The sequence below is a fragment of the Coregonus clupeaformis genome, chromosome 39 (genome assembly GCF_020615455.1).
Source record: "Coregonus clupeaformis isolate EN_2021a chromosome 39, ASM2061545v1, whole genome shotgun sequence".
Lineage (NCBI taxonomy): Eukaryota > Metazoa > Chordata > Actinopteri > Salmoniformes > Salmonidae > Coregonus > Coregonus clupeaformis.
The window spans coordinates 1,824,297-1,841,666 of NC_059230.1; the positions used below are offsets into that span (position 1 = coordinate 1,824,297).

The 17,370-nt window shown below is 43.3% G+C and overlaps 1 pseudogene; it reads left to right on the plus strand.

The window, feature by feature from the left end:
* The first annotated feature begins 17,288 nt into the window (after window positions 1-17,288).
* The window catches only part of LOC123482847, a 6,183-nt pseudogene continuing 6,101 nt past the window's right edge, over window positions 17,289-17,370 (plus strand).

The window sequence follows — 17,370 nt, forward strand, 5'->3', positions numbered from 1 at the left end:
TCCCCTGAGTATTAGTCCCAATGATATGTAACTGAAGCTATTTCATACAGATTAAGACTAGTAGCCATAGTGTATAGTACCTGATAGTTTTCTGACATTCTCTTTAATACTGGGTAATGTGCTCCACCTTGTGGAACAGCAGGGTAGTTGAGACATTGGTTAAATCCAGGTTGTGTCTATTTCCCAATCTGTTAGAGCAGATGAAGAGACTCTGGGGCTACATTCCAATTATCTACTCTTGTCCTGAAATCTTCATTTCTACACCTCCTCTCATGGATTTAAAGGGAATGGAGTGGTGGGAGGAATATGGTGGAAAGTCTCTCCAGCCATGCTTGCGCCATAGTAGTAATATTATCTAACAAGAAGTCACCATGTGCTGGAAGGTAACACTTGCAGGTCTTATCCATGGGAAGACAGAAAAACACAGAGATAATTTGGATGATGATAGGACTGAGGAGGATCCTCTGAGATCAGGAGAGAACAGAAAGGTGAATCATTATCTGACAGTAACCATCTCTAAACCTGTTCACATAGAGATGGAGGAGCTGCCAGTAACCATCTCTAAACCTGTTCACATAGAGATGGAGGAGCTGTCAGTATCCATCTCTAAACCTGTTCACATAGAAATGGAGGAGCTGCCAGTAACCATCTCTAAACCTGTTCATACAGAGATGGACTAGCTGTCAGTAACCATCTCTAAACCTGTTCACATAGAGATGGAGGAGCTGCCAGTAACCATCTCTAAACCTGTTCACATAGAGATGGAGGAGCTGCCAGTAACCATCTCTAAACCTGTTCACATAGAGATGGAGGAGCTGCCAGTAAACATCTCTAAACCTGTTCACATAGAGATGGAGGAGCTGCCAGTAACCATCTCTAAACCTGTTCACATAGAGATGGAGGAGCTGCCAGTAACCATCTCTAAACCTGTTCACATAGAGATGGAGGAGCTGCCAGTAACCATCTCTAAACCTGTTCACATAGAGATGGAGGAGCTGCCAGTAACCATCTCTAAACCTGTTCACATAGAGATGGAGGAGCTGCCAGTAACCATCTCTAAACCTGAACATGTGTCCCAGAAAGAAGAAGGGAGGAACCATAGAATAAACTCTGTGGATCCAAGACCAAGAAAACATCCCCTCAGGAACAACAGAGCACCATCATGTCCTGAATCACCATAGTGTCTCTCTCTACTCTACTCTGCCAGCCTTCAGCATGACCCACACACTCCATCAGTGTCTCTCTCTACTCTAATCTGCAGGCCTTCAGCATGACCCACACACTCCATCAGTGTCTCTCTCTACTCTACTCTGCCAGCCTTCAGCATGACCCACACACTCCATCAGTGTCTCTCTCTACTCTAATCTGCCAGCCTTCAGCATGACCCACACACTCCATCAGTGTCTCTCTCTACTCTACTCTAAAAACAGTAGCAGTCCAACTCTTGGTAAGTGGGGAAGCAGTCCAACTCTTGGTAAGTGGGGGGGTATTATTATAGAAGAAGATTTATAGAAGAAGACAAATAGAGTCATTAATGTTGTCCTACTTGCTCTTGTTGCAAAATCCTCCTTGAGTCTTGACAGTCCAATCACTTCAACAGTGGTTTTGAATGACCCTGTTAGACTCCCCATAGTGGTATCCAGTGGAGGCGTCATGATAACCAGAAGACGGAGGCTGACGAAGAGGTTTTCACCCCAGAAGATGGTTATGTGAGCAGGGTTAAACTCAAGAATGGAAACCTTTTGAAGGAACATTTTATGTTTGTGATTTCCTAATAACCCATTAGACTGGGTTCATGCAAGTGACTTATTGATTGTGACTGGGAGGAATCTTCACTATCAGTATAAGCAATTTGGCAGTATGCCCAGAACATTGTTTTGAGAATGGAAAGGGATATCTCCGTTTCAAGATCTCAGCTTGGAGAGAAGAAGCCTCGTGAGTTATTGGTCGGTCACATGCATGAACCAAAAGTTAATGATTAATTAATTGTGAATAATGAATTATGTAAATCATGCAAATATAACTAGTCTGTGTAAGCAGTATATGAGAGAACTAACGGGACTTCCCCGACAGAGCTCACTTCAGACTGGTACTTTATGCAAGTTTGACTGTGACCTCTCCAGCTTGATGACAATAAAGGTTCATTTAACATTGACTTCAATTGTCCCTGGTGGTAATTTCCACAACAACCTCTCTCTCAACATTACCTCAGCTGAGTACAATGACAAGGGGTGGTATGAGTGTATTTGCAACAACAAAGTTTTACAAGATGTAGAACTAGTAGTTTTGGTCCCCAATGACAAGTCTGCTCATGTTGGAGATAATGTGAAACGTACTTGCCACGGCTCAACTGAAAAACAAACTCCTGACAGTGAGGTACACGTCTATTGGGAAAAGGATGGACAGACGGTGCTGAATGTCACGGCAGGGAATATAACCTATAGCCCTGGGTTTGAGAACAGGGTGTCGGTTTGCTAAGAGGCTTACGGACAGGGAGATATTTCCATCACCCTCACCGACTTACGCCTTTCTGATCAGGGCCTTTACCAGTGTTTCTTTGGCTCTAAAGAGAGGAGAATTCCAGATGCTGTCACTCTCTTTCTGATCAGGGCCTTTACCAGTGTTCATACGGCCCTGACAAACAGAGAGGAATTGCAGACTTAGTCGCTTTCACAGCCACTGTCCCTGTTAAAGAAAAGCACTCTGATGACACAGGAATGTTGCCAACGTGGATGATGGTGGTGATGATGCTAGTAGCCTTATAGTAGTGATCATTATTATAAGGCTCAAAAAACAAGTCACAGAATTGGTATCACGTCTAACAGGCCTTATCCATGGGAAGACAAAAGAACACAGAGAGAGTTTGGTGATGATGGTACTGAGGAGGAGCCTCTGAGATCAGGAGAGAACAGAAAGGTGAATGAGTCTCTGAATGTCCTTGAGTGGCCCAACCAGAGCCCGGTCTTGAACCCGATCGAACATCTCTGGATAGACCTGAAAAAAGCTGTGCAGCAACACTCCCCATCCAACCTGACAGAGCTTGGAGAGGATCTGCAGAGAAGAATGGGAGAAACTCCTCAAATACAGGTGTACCAAGCTTGTATCATCATATCCAAGAAGACTCAAGGCTGTAATTGCTGCCAAAGGTGCTTCAACAAAGTGCTGAGTAAAGGGTCTGAATACCTGTGTAAATGTGATATTTCAGTTTTTAATTTGGAATTAATTAGCAAACATTTATAAATGGTTACTGGCAGCTCCTCCATCTCTATGTGAACAGGTTTAGAGATGGTTACTGGCAGCTCCTCCATCTCTATGTGAACAGGTTTAGAGATGGTTACTGGCAGCTCCTCCATCTCTATGTGAAATGGTTTAGAGATGGTTACTGGCAGCTCCTCCATCTCTATGTGAACAGGTTTAGAGAAGTTACGTCTACGAAGTTATTAGTCACACAATGGATTTTGAGGAACCCCTTTTATTATAGTGCTGCGAGACACAAACCAACGGCATCCTTAATATCAAAACATTTTATTTGAAAGACTGAAGACGGAGCGTTCTGCATGAAATATGTACTTTATTATTGTCAATGACTTGGAACACAACCATTGGTTGATGCAATGTGGCGTGTGCAATGCAGGCGGCCTCGAACGAATTCAGTGGGCTGGGCTGCAGTAGAGGAACTCAGCGGTTCTTCCGGATCTCTCTCCCCACTCAGCTATGTAGGTGTGCAGGGGGTGAAGTTCTCAATGGGAGCCGAGACTATCGCACAGTGCCAGTAGAGACACCGATGAAGTGTGTGTCAGTCATTCTGGTGGCTGGCAGCAATGGCAGCGTAGAGAGAGACATGCCAGTCCTTGTTCCTGATTGGATGTGTTTTCTTGGTCTTGGATCCACAGAGTGAGAGCAGAATGTTCCATTTATTCTATGGTTCTTTCCTTGCCTTCTTATTTCTGCCACCATGGCATGATCCAGAACAGGGGGGTGTAACTGGGTCCTTCAAAATCACTGTTATAGTGATAGGAAGAGACACAGAGGATTTTGCAACAAGTGCAAGTAGGAAAACAGTAATTACACTTTTCCCCTTCATAATCAAGTCAGTGTTCAAGCCTTAGCAGCACTCAATCTGACTGTTTCTGAATTCTGGCTACTTTGTTCTTCTTCTGATGATGGTTGGCAGCTTCCTTCTTGCTTCTGTGGATAGCTCAGTGTCAGTAAGTAGAGAGGCAGTGGTGGCTGGTTTTATAGTGACTTGTATTGCCATGCATTTACAAAAGTGAGACATTCGCCTGTAGATTAATATTATGCTTCGTCCTGGTAGGATAACTTAGTGTCTACTATTTTCCATCCAATACAGCTTGGTTTGATGGTGACTAACTTGACTTTCCATTTTGAACCCCAATTCATTCAGATAGCCTACCTAATGAGTGTTATTGTAGATATTGGGAGACGACTGTAGCCTATTAGAGCACTGTCGAGTGGAGAGTCATGTCAGAACAAGACACTGAGAATGCAGAGCACAGTCAGTTTCATAACAGAATAAAGACTGAAGATACCACAGCCACTGCATCACAGAGAATTCTGCCTAACCAACCGTGATAGCAGCTTTGATCACCTCTGCTATGAACAGAACCTTTTAAAATGACTTTTATTTAAAGACTGCCTGGCAACCTCCAAGGATCAAACAAGGAAGTGAAAGACTCTCGTCCGCCGCCTACACGAGCTACACCTGAGATAGTAGAGCTGCTTCACTGGTGTCATAACGCCAGGCTGCTCGCTCAAAGCGGCAGCCGTGTTCCTGCCACTGACTGCCATCATCCTCACAGAGCCCAGCCTATCTTCTCCGGACCGGCAACACTACAGCTGCCAATCTGAGGCAAGCGACTTTTTCAGCATAAAACCAGCAGACTAATTCTACTACCATTACCATTAATTACCCTTGTCAACCATGTCCCTGTGCCCTCAGCGTGCTTTTCTTAAAAATATATAATATCATTGCATACACTATCATTTTTATTTAACTAGACAAGTCAGAAAATTATTATTTACAATAACGGCCTACTCCAGCCAAATCCTCCCCTAACCCGGACATTTGTGCGCCGCCCTATGGGACTCCCGATAACAGCCGGTTGTGATACAGCCCGGGATTGATCCCGGGACTGTCGTGACGCCTCTAGCACTGCAATGCACCGCTGCGCCTGTGGTACAGAAATTATCTGACAGTTCCAAACTCAATCAGAAGTAGTATATTTTCCATTCGCAAGTACCTGTTAAAAGCAATGCATACATTGGAATTCTTCGTTGGAGCTCTCTGACAGATAGTACAAAGGAAACATAAAAAAATACATTAAAAAAAAAATACATAAATATCATAAATAGAACAATTAAAAGCGCAGCGTGGTAAGATTATAAAAACAGTACAGTCATAAATGATAAAGTGCTAAAAACAGCAGTCAGATACAAAACTATTCTTGAACCTGGTAGTGGAGGTGCTCCTGTCCACAGTGCGCGTTGTTGGGGTGGGAGCGGAGTACTCTGTGCGCGTAGTTGGGGCGGCATTCTGACACTGAGGAAGTGAAAGACTCATCTGCCGAGCCAACATGATCTACACCCCAGATAGCAGAGCTGCTCTGTGGGTTAACTGGCAGGGTGCTCACGATACACTCACAGCCCAGCCGTTCTCCTCCTGACCTGACCGGTACCACTACATCTGCTAGTCTGAGGCAAGGCGCTTTTTCAGTGTCAAACCAGCAAACTAATCCTATTGTAACCATCTTCATATAGCCACACCCCCAGAAGAAAGGCACACGGACACCCACACTTCAGGTTGACTTGGTTTTTATCTGCAGTAAAAGATATCAAACAGTGATGAAAGGCAATGACAGGACAGTCACAGCCACATGTTCACTGCTCAGAATATCTCTCTCAGAATGAACGCACAAAGTGATCGTATAGTATAAATGTGTTGTGTTTAGAAAATAACAAAAATACAGTAAGATATACCTGCAATAAAATATATCAAACAGTGATGACAGGCATTGACAGGACGGTCACAGCCACAGGTTCACTGGTTAGGTAGGACACAAGATATCTATTAGATATGAGCAACAGTGGTGATACATGCCCTCAATGTGAAGTGACATCAATTCATAAATACAGAGCACAAGTACAACCCATTTTATATGAACCTTTTAAGGTAGTAAGAAAATAACATTTACTTAATATTTCATTAAAGAAGTCTTGAATTACCAATAAATCACATGCTAGCAATAGCTAGTGTGACATTACACTTCACTGACTGACGGTGCTCGTTAGCTCGTCATTAACATGGCTAGCTAAGCAAGTATACACTTGGTTAACTTGCCGAAATAGGCTTTAAATACATTAACAGCAACATTAATAATTTATATACATAGTCATATTCGCTATTATCTTGGGGATTTATGGACCAGTTTTCAAAAGACCCTATTGTGATAAAGTTTTGAAGAATTTTTATGTACAGAGGAAGGAGACACAAACCTGCTCTCAGAATATCTCTCTCAGACTGAAGATGTATTTGTAGAAGTAGTAGGCCTAAATGCCTCACAGAAAGTGGACAGTCTTTTTGGTCTGCTGTCATATTGATAATGTCAGATAAATAGAGTAAGTTACAAACAGGCAGGTTATGCAGTAGTAATAATTCATATTATACATATTATCTACTCGTCATTTTGGTCATACATTCTAAAGATTAAATTAGCTTGAAGTATTGTAAAGTAAAAGGCCCATAGTTTAAAACACACTCCGGTGCTGCACGACATGCTGGTGCTCTATTGTTCCTGAGGGATGTTTTCTTGGTCTTGGATCCACAGTGATAGCCTTACACAATCTTCCCTTTAGTGCAGGGCTGCCCAACCCTCTTCCTGGAGATCTCCCGTCCTGTGATTATCCGTGTTTCCTAAAATCCTCTATGATCTCCATTCTTATCTTTGTGTTCAGCTCCAGGTTGTTTTCACTGCACCACGCTGTTAGACATACCACTTCTTGTCCGTCTATGGCAGGGCTAACCAACCTTCTTCCTGGAGATCTCCCGTCCTGTGGGTTTTCAGTCCAACCCTAATTTAACACACCTGATTCTACTTATTAGCTGCTCAACAAGACCTTAACTAGCTGAATCAGATATGCTAAATGAGGGTTGGACTGAAAACCTACAGGACAGTAGATCTCCAGGAAGAGTGTTGGTCAGCCCTGGTCTCGTCGTTGTTAGTCTCAGAATGTATTTTGAGGAATCCATTTTTTATTGTTATTAAGATGGAACATTCTGCATGAACAGCCTGGTGTCATAGACTATATGTAACATAGTAAATATAAATCCTGGACGTTCAAGTTAGTACGATATGTTACGTTTGGTATGGTTTTGACACCATCGATCACCACATTCTTTTGGAGAGACTGGAAACCCAAATTGGTCTACACGGACAAGTTCTGGCCTGGTTTAGATCTTACCTGTCGGAAAGATATCAGTTTGTCTCTGTGAATGGTCTGTCCTCCGACAAATCAACTGTACATTTCGGTGTTCCTCAAGGTTCCGTTTTAGGACCACTATTATTTTCACTATATATTTTACCTCTTGGGGATGTTATTCGAAAACATAATGTTAACTTTCACTGCTATGCGGATGACACACAGCTGTACATTTCAATGAAACATGGTGAAGCCCCAAAATTGCCCTCGCTAGAAGCCTGTGTTTCAGACATAAGGAAGTGGATGGCTGAAAACTTTCTACTTTTAAACTCGGACAAAACAGAGATGCTTGTTCTAGGTCCCAAGAAACAAAGAGATCTTCTGTTAAATCTGACAATTCATCTTGATGGTTGTAAAGTCGTCTCAAATAAAACTGTGAAGGACCTCGGCGTTACTCTTGACCCTGATCTCTCTTTTGACGAACATATCAAGACTGTTTCAAGGACAGCTTTTTTCCATCTACGTAACATTGCAAAAATCAGAAATTTTCTGTCCAAAAATGATGCAGAAAAATTAATCCATGCATTTGTTACTTCTAGGTTAGACTACTGCAATGCTCTACTTTCCGGCTACCCGGATAAAGCACTAAATAAACTTCAGTTAGTGCTAAATACGGCTGCTAGAATCCTGACTAGAACCAAGAAATTTGATCATATTACTCCAGTGCTAGCTTCCCTACACTGGCTTCCTGTTAAGGCAAGGGCTGATTTCAAGGTTTTACTGTTAACCTATAAAGCGTTACATGGGCTTGCTCCTACCTATCTTTCCGAGTTGGTCCTGCCGTACATACCAATACGTACGCTACGGTCACAAGACGCAGGCCTCCTAATTGTCCCTAGAATTTCTAAGCAAACAGCGGGAGGCAGGGCTTTCTCCTATAGATCTCCATTTTTATGGAACAGTCTGCCTACCCATGTGAGAGACGCAGACTCGGTCTCAACCTTTAAGTCTTTACTGAAGACTTATCTCTTCAGTAGGTCATATGATTGAGTGTAGTCTGGCCCAGGAGTGTGAAGGTGAACGGAAAGGCTCTGGAGCAACGAACAGCCCTTGCTGTCTCTGCCAGGCCGGTTCCCCTCTCTCCACTGGGGTTCTCTGCCTCTAACCCTGTTACAGGGGCTGAGTCACTGGCTTGCTGGTGCTCTTTCATGCCGTCCCTAGGAGGGGTGCGTCACTTGAGTGGGTTGAGTTACTGACGTGATCTTCCTGTCTGGGTTGGCGCCCCCCTTGGTTTGTGCTGTGGTGGAGACCTCTGTGGGCTATACTCGGCCTTGTCTCAGGATTGTAAGTTGGTGGTTGAGGATATCCCTCTAGTGGTGCGGGGGCTGTGCTTTGGCAGAGTGGGTGGGGTTATATCCTTCCTGTTTGGCCCTGTCCGGGGTTTCTTCGGATGGGGCCACAGTGTCTCCGGACCGCTCCTGTCTCAGCCTCCAGTATTTATGCTGCAGTAGTTTATGTGTCGGGGGGCTGGGGTTAGTTGGTTATACCTGGAGTACTTCTCCTGTCTTATCCAGTGTCCTGTGTGAATTTAAGTATGCTCTCTCTAATTCTCTCGTTCTCTCTTTCTCTCTGAGAACCTGAGCCCTAGGACCATACGTCAGGACTACCGGGCATGCTGACACCTTGCTGTCCCCAGTCCGCCTGGCCTTGCTGCTATTCCAGTTTCAACTGTTCTGCCTGCGGTTACGAAACCCCTACCTGTCCCAGACCTGCTGTTTTCAACTCTTAATGATCGGCTATGAAAAGCCAACTGAGAGACCTGAGCCCTAGGACCATACGTCGGGACTACCGGCCGTGGTGACTCCTTGCTGTCCCCAGTCCGCCTGGCCTTGCTGCTATTCCAGTTTCAACTGTTCTGCCTGCGGTTATGGAACCCCTACCTGTCCCAGACCTGCTGTTTTCAACTCTTAATGATCGGCTATGAAAAGCCAACTGAGATTTATTCCTGATTATTATTTGACCATGCTTGTCACTTATGAACATTTTTGAACATCTTGGCATGGTTCTGTTATAATCTCCACCCGGCACAGCCAGAAGAGGACTGGCCACCCCTCATAGCCTGGTTCCTCTCTAGGTTTCTTCCTAGGTTTTGGCCTTTCTAGGGAGTTTTTCCTAGCCACCGTGCTTCTACACCTGCATTACTAGCTGTTTGGGGTTTTAGGCTGGGTTTCTGTACAGCACCCGCGAGATATTAGCTGATGTACGAAGGGCTATATAAAATAAAATTGATTGATTGATTGATTGGTTACATAACACAAATGGTTACTTAAGGCCAAAATGAAAGTAGGGTTGTTGGTTGGATTGGACGGGCGGGCGGGTGGGCGGGCATATATCTCGAACGTCTAGCAATTCAATGGTTGCGAGTCTGAATCTCATTACCTACAACTTTAGCATCTGAGCAAATTAGCAACTTTTCAACTTCTTACTACTTTTTAGCTACTTTGTAACTACTTAGCTGTTAGCTAACCGTTCCCCTAACTCTAACCTTAACCATTTTATCTAACCTTAACATTAACCCTTTAACCTAACTCTTCAACTTAACCCTAACCCCTAACCGTAACCCCTAGCCTAGCTAAAGTTATTCAGCTAGCTATCGTTAGCCACCTGGAGACCTAGCTAGAATTTATAACATTTCATGCGTTTCGCAAATTTGTTACGTATTGTACATTTAGCAAATTCATAACATATAATACGAATTGGAATTCGTAACATATCATACAAAATGGGTGTTGGACTTCCACAAATGAATACATACCATATGAAACGTAACATATCATACTTAATGGAGTGTTCCAGAATTATGCACAGAATAATACAAAATGCTCTGAGACCAGGTTGCAAAGAAAAATGTACTTTATTATTTTCTATGACTTGGCACACAACAATTGGCTGATGCAATGTGATGTAATGAAATGTGTGCAATGTAGGAGGCCTAATAAGCCTTGTAGGGGATGTTTTCTTGGTGTTGGATCCACAGAGATTATTCTATGGTTCTTCCCTTCTTCGTTCTGGGACACATGTTTAGGGTTAGAGATGGTTACTGGCAGCTACTCCATCTCTATGTGAACAGGTTTAGAGATGGTTACTGGAAGCTCCTCCATCTCTATGTGAACAGGTTTAGAGATGGTTACTGGCAGCTCCTCCATCTCTATGTGAACAGGTTTAGAGATGGTTACTGGCAGCTACTCCATCTCTATGTGAACAGGATTAGAGATGGTTACTGGCAGCTCCTCCATCTCTATGTGAACAGGTTTAGAAATGGTTATTGGCAGCTCCTCCATCTCTATGTGAACAGGTTTAGACATGGTTACTGGCAGCTACTCCATCTCTATGTGAACAGGATTAGAGATGGTTACTGGCAGCTCCTCCATCTCTATGTGAACAGGTTTAGAGATGGTTATTGGCAGCTCCTCCATCTCTATGTGAACAGGTTTAGAGATGGTTACTGGCAGCTCCTCCATCTCTATGTGAACAGGTTTAGAGATGGTTACTGGCAGCTCCTCCATCTCTATGTGAACAGGTTTAGAGATGGTTACTGGCAGCTCCTCCATCTCTATGTGAACAGGTTTAGAGATGGTTACTGGCAGCTCCTCCATCTCTATGTGAACAGGTTTAGAGATGGTTACTGGCAGCTCCTCCATCTCTATGTGAACAGGTTTAGAGATGGTTACTGTCAGCTCCTCCATCTCTATGTGAACAGGTTTAGAGATGGTTACTGGCAGATAATCATTCACCTTTCTGTTCTCTCCTGATCTCAGAGGATCCTCCTCAGTCCTATCATCATCCAAATGTTCTCTGTGTTTTTCTGTCTTCCCATGGATAAGACCTGCAAGTGTTACCTTCCAGCACATGGTGACTTCTTGTTAGATAATATTACTACTATGGTGCAAGCATGGCTGGAGAGACTTTCCACCATATTCCTCCCACCACTCCATTCCTTTTAAATCCATGAGAGGAGGTGTAGAAATGAAGACTTCAGGACAAGAGTAGATAATTGGAATGTAGCCCCAGAGTCTCTTCATCTGCTCTAACAGATCGGGAAATAGACACAACCTGGATTTAACCAATGTCTCAACTACCCTGCTGTTCCACAAGGTGGAGCACATTACCCAGTATTAAAGAGAATGTCAGAAAACTATCAGGTAATATACACTATGGCTACTAGTCTTATTCTGAATGAAATAGCTTCAGTTACATATTTTTGGAACTAATACTCAGGGGAGACGAGACCCGAGCCCAAGCCTGTCCTGGATGCCCAGCAGGCCTACTGCTACTGCCCCTGGAGAAGACAGGGTGGTTGTGTTGGGTGGCAAACCCTGCTGGCCGAGGCAGGAAGTGTTGTGGGGGGGACATACAGGCTACCGTCTGCATCTGCATGGCCTGGTTGAGCCAGGGGTTATACATCACTGTGTGCATCCATGCCATCTGAGAATTTAGGTCACAAGAGTCAAAACCATTCCATGGAGGGCAGAGTGTCTGCAGGTTTTTGCTCCAGCCTTGTACTTGATTGATCAATTAAGCTCATTGATTAGTTAGAAACTACCCTGACTTGTTGTGTAGGTCTTAATTGGACACAAATTGAATGGAAATAACAAAAACCAGTATACACTCAGTCCTCCATGGAAGGAGTTTGACATCCCTGATTTATGGCCTCAGCTTGGATCAGGGCCTTAGTCTTGGACTGTTTCCCCCAGTTCTTACTGTTTTCACACTTTAATAACTCAAGTTTGATTCATCTACACATCAGATGAGAATTGCTATAACACCAATCAGGCTATAACTGTTGTGTTTATAAACAACAGAAAGTGTGTAAGGTTGTGCTTGGTTTCAGTCTGTTTCTGATCTCTTACCAACTCCTTAATGGAACTGTCATGTAATGGCTTGATAATGAGAGCAATGGAGTTATCAAAAGCACAAACTGTTCTGGGAACAGATAAGTGTAGAGTTGCATGGGAATATAATATAAAAGGGAAGTGAAGTTTGTCCCTCTTCCATCACCAAGTCAAGTACAATTGTCACGTCCCGACCTTGAGAACACTGTTATTCTCTAGTTAGTTTGGTCAGGGTGTGAATGTTGACATTCTATGTTATATATTTCTAAGTTGGCCGGGTGTGCATCCCAATCAGAGGCAGCTGTCGATCGTTGTCTCTGATTGGGGATCATACTTAGGCAGCCATTTTGCCTACCTATGTTGTGGGATCTTGTTTCTGATTGGCTTGTTTCTGTTAGCGTTTAGAACTGCACGTTCAGTTGCTTTTGTTATTTTGTCAAGAGTGTATTGAAATTATTAAACATGTACGCATACCACGCTGCACCTTGTTCCGATCCTTTATACAACGAACGTGACAACAATATGAACTATAGAGTAGCACCTTTTATTGTGTGTCTTTGAAAGAAAAGACACATTAATATATTTATTTTCTGTATTTTAGGTTTGTTCAGCTGAGTGTGCTGAAAATGACCTTGTTATGAATCTGTGTACTACAACGCCTGCATGAAGATTCTTTCAAATATAACATTATATTTTTAGCTATGTTGTACTCTGTCAAATATCCATCCTCACACATACTGTAAACCATGTAGTTAAACGTTTTATGTTGTTCTGTGTCTGTTATCTTGTAGAACAACATCGAAGGTATGTATCTATCATTTGGTGTGGAAAATGAATTAATCATGTATACAATTCTAATGATCAATTATCCTTTTTGTTAATTCAGTATATAATCCTAAATGAAACTTGAATGCAAAATGGAATTGACAACTTTAATGTCTTACAAATGAATGGAAGAAAAATCATTAGAATAGTTTAATTAAAACAAATATTTTATTCATACGTTTCATAATAAATAACAGTCCATTTTAAAACGCAAAATGAAACTTACAACTTAGTCTTAAAAGTGATAATAGAAAACCAATTAACAGCACATCATGAAATCCTTCACCACGTTAATGTGATTATTCTCACATCTGCAGGATGGCCAGTAATCAGGTCCAGATATCAATAATATTACAAATAAAGCAGGTATCAAACAGGCACATTATAAATTATTATTATTATGAATTCCAGAATATAAAAGCATGAGTAACTGAAGTAACAATGACTAACTGACCAAAGTGCAAAACGTCTCCTGTTGTTCCCAACTAACTCTCAAACTCTGATATTTTAAATACATAATCTTAAAAACTACACCTACATCTAATGGCTTGGCTTGGCTCCACCCCCACACACACACAAACACGGTGTTGGCAAGAGCACAAACAGGTCTGGGACCAGGATAGTGTAACTCCTCCATGCCTTTGACTGGCAGCTGTAGTGTTGCCGGTTGGGAGAATAACGGCTGGGCTGTGAGGAAGACGGTGGTGTTCTTATTCCTAACAGGAGGTGGCAGTATTGCTACACCAACCATAACCATAACACTACAGTAGTTTGGCTTGGCAATGACAACAATCAATGGAGTTGAGCAAGAGCACAAACAGGTCCCCTCCTCCATCTCTATGAGGGGTGTGGCCAGAGATAAATCCGGATCAGTTCATTTGGGACAACTGAGGCCAAACTTTGCCTGCAAGAAAACACACACACCCTTCTACTGCAAATACTACCACCACCTTTATCCATGGTGACCGGGTCCCTGTGTCCTCAGAGCAGTTTTCTCTAGTAGTGACAGTGAGAGTGACAGAATCTGGATATCCCTTCGTCTGTTTGTCAGGTCTGTATGAACACTGGTAAAGGCCCTGATCAGAAAGCTGTAAGTTGTTGATGGTGAGGGACATGTCTCCCAGTCTGTAAGCATCTTTGGACACCGACACCCTGTTCTCAAACCCAGGGCCATAGGTTATATTCCCAGCCGTGACATTCAGCACAGTCCGTCCATCCTTTTCCCAATAGACATGTACCTCACTGTCAGGAGTTTGTTTTTTGGTTAAGCTGTAGCAGTTGAGTTGAAAATTAGATCCAACATAAGCAGGGTGGCCTACAACAATGGCGACTAAAACAACAAATTGTACGTCTTGTTGAGTCTTACCGCAGTGACACTCAAACCACCCGTTGTCGTTAAATACAGAGGTGATGTTGAGATAGAGGTCTCCATCCCCGCGTTGAACCCTGTTCTCAAAGCCCACTCCAGGTGTGAATACTCCTTGGTGCAGTGTAGCGACCGTGGAGTGTGTGACACCTGTTGATTTACTCTCAAGGCGATGCTTCCATTCGACAATACGATTACATGATCCAGAGAAGGGGAGCGTGACAGTGTCATTCAAAAACACTGTTTTTGTAGGAAGCACAGAGGATTCCGCATGGTAGAAAAACACATGGTGGGAAAAAGCGATAAAAACGGTCTTCAAAAAACAATTCATTGTAGAATGCTGGACAGCGGTGGGCAAAGCTGGACGTTTGGGTTCGGGGGGACGGGCTGGAAGTTGTGATTCGGGGGTCCGGGCTGGACGTTGGAGTCCAGGGGGCCGGGCCTGGCGTTGGGGTTCGGAGGACCGGGCTGGATGTTGGACTCCGGGGGGCTGGATGTTGGGGTCCGGGTGCTAAAAACAGCAGTCAGATAAAAGCTATTCTTGAACCTGGTAGTGGAGGTGCTCCTGTCCTTCCTCCACACAGTAAGCCTCCCCGACTGTCCTGTACCTCCCTCTGGCTGGCAAAGTGGCAGAGTGGAGACTGGAGAGAAACCGATGGAGTGTGTGAATCATGCTGGTGGCGGGTAACGGAGTCGGGTAGAGAGAGACACGACGCAACTGCAGGACATGCTCCACCCACTCTAGACTCCCAGACCTAAAAACTTGTCATTCTGTCACTGATCGTGCTAGGGTGAACATCTCCCATAGACCTAACGTTGATCGGATGATTCAGCCGCGGTTGGCTATTTTGAACTCCCATAGACAGATCATTCATGTTGGATAAAACAGCCGTGGTTGTACAAGTCACTACAAGTCACTACATAAAACCAGCTACCACTGCCTCTCTACTCACTGACACTCTGAGCGATCCATGGAAGCAAGAAGGAAGCTGCCAACCATCATCAGAAGAAGAACAAAGTAGCCAGAAGTCAGAAACAGTCAGATTGAGTGCTGCTGACGCTTGAACACTGCCTTGATTATGAAGGGGAAAAGTGTAATTACTGTTTTCCTTCTTGCACTTGTTGCAAAATCCTCCGTGTCTCTTCCTATCACTATAACAGTGATTTTGAACAACCCAGTTACACCCCCCTGTTCTGGATCATGCCATGGTGGCAGAAATAAGAAGGCAAGGAAAGAACCATAGAATAAATGGAACATTCTGCTCTCACTCTGTGGATCCAATACCAAGAAAACACATCCAATCAGGAACAAGCACTGGCATGTCTCTCTCTACTCTGCCGTCACTGCCAGCCACCAGAATGACTGACACACACTTCATCGGTGTCTCTACTGGCACTTTGCGATTGTCTCGGCTCCCGTTGAGAACTTCACCCCCTGCACACCTACATAGCTGATTGGGGAGAGAGATCCGGAAGAACCGCTGAGTTCCTCTACTGCAGCCCAGCCCACTGAATTCGTTCGAGGCCGCCTACATTGCACACGCCACATTGCATCAACCGATGGTTGTGTTCCAAGTCATTGACTATAATAAAGAACATATTTCATGCAGTCTTCAGTCTTTCAAATAAAATGTTTTGATATTAAGGATGCCGTTGGTTTGTGTCTCGCAGCACTATAATAAAAGGGTTTCCTCAAAATCCATTGTGAGACTAACAACTTCATAGGGCTAATCAATAACAATGACAACACAGCCTGTAGACAGACAATAAGTGCAGTGTCTAACAGCGAGGTGCAGTGGAAACACCCTGGAGCTGAACACAAAGAAAATAAAGGACATCATAGAGGATTTTAGGAAGCAGGAGATAATCACATTGCTGTCAGCAAAGGTGGAGCTGGTGGACTGTTTTAATGCCACGTTCAAAACAACTGGGAACTCGGATATCTTGTGCGTGGTGGACTGTTTTAAATTCCAGGCCATAAACAGGGTACAGTAGTTAATTCAACTTCTATTCCAAGTTGGCTCAATATAATCGAATTGAAATGACGTGGAAACGTGTGTGGCCAGTGGGTCCAGCCCTGAAATTGTCAACCAACACAAACCTACGTTGTGGAGGTATGTGACTGTCGGGTAGGCAGATATACCGGACCATCCTGGAAAATTTACTGGGTGGAGGAAAACAATTTACTTCAGTGAAGGTGCTACTGTACGTACTGTCGTAGCACCTTCACTACTAGTAGCATGCATACTGTACGTAGCACCTTCACTACTGTACGTACTGTACGTAGCACCTTCACTACTGTACGTACTGTACGTAGCACCTTCACTACTGTACGTACTGTACGTAGCACCTTCACTACTGTACGTACTGTACGTAGCACCTTCACTGAAGTAAAATGTTTTATCTGACTGCAGTTATTATCATTTATGACTGTTGTGTTTTTATTGTTGTTCTACTTATATATTTTATTTGTTCCATTTATGACTGTTTTACTGTATACCTCTGTGTGCTATGTATTTCTACTATATGTTAGAGAGCTCCAACGAATAATTCCAAACTATTACTTTTAATAGGTACTTGCAAATGGAAAATATACTACTTGAATAAAATGGATTAAACTACTTGAATAAACTTAGAAAAGCTTCTGATTGAGTTTGGAACTGTCAGATAATATATGTACCACATAAATATAACGATAGTATAATGTATGTAATTATATTGTGTATGTATGATAATATTTAAGAAAAGGGAACAGAGGATACAGGGACATGGTGTCAGGGCCGTGTAGAAATGGTGTGGTGTGGAATCAGGTGCAGAAGCAGATTGATAGTCCAATAAACTTTACTGGAA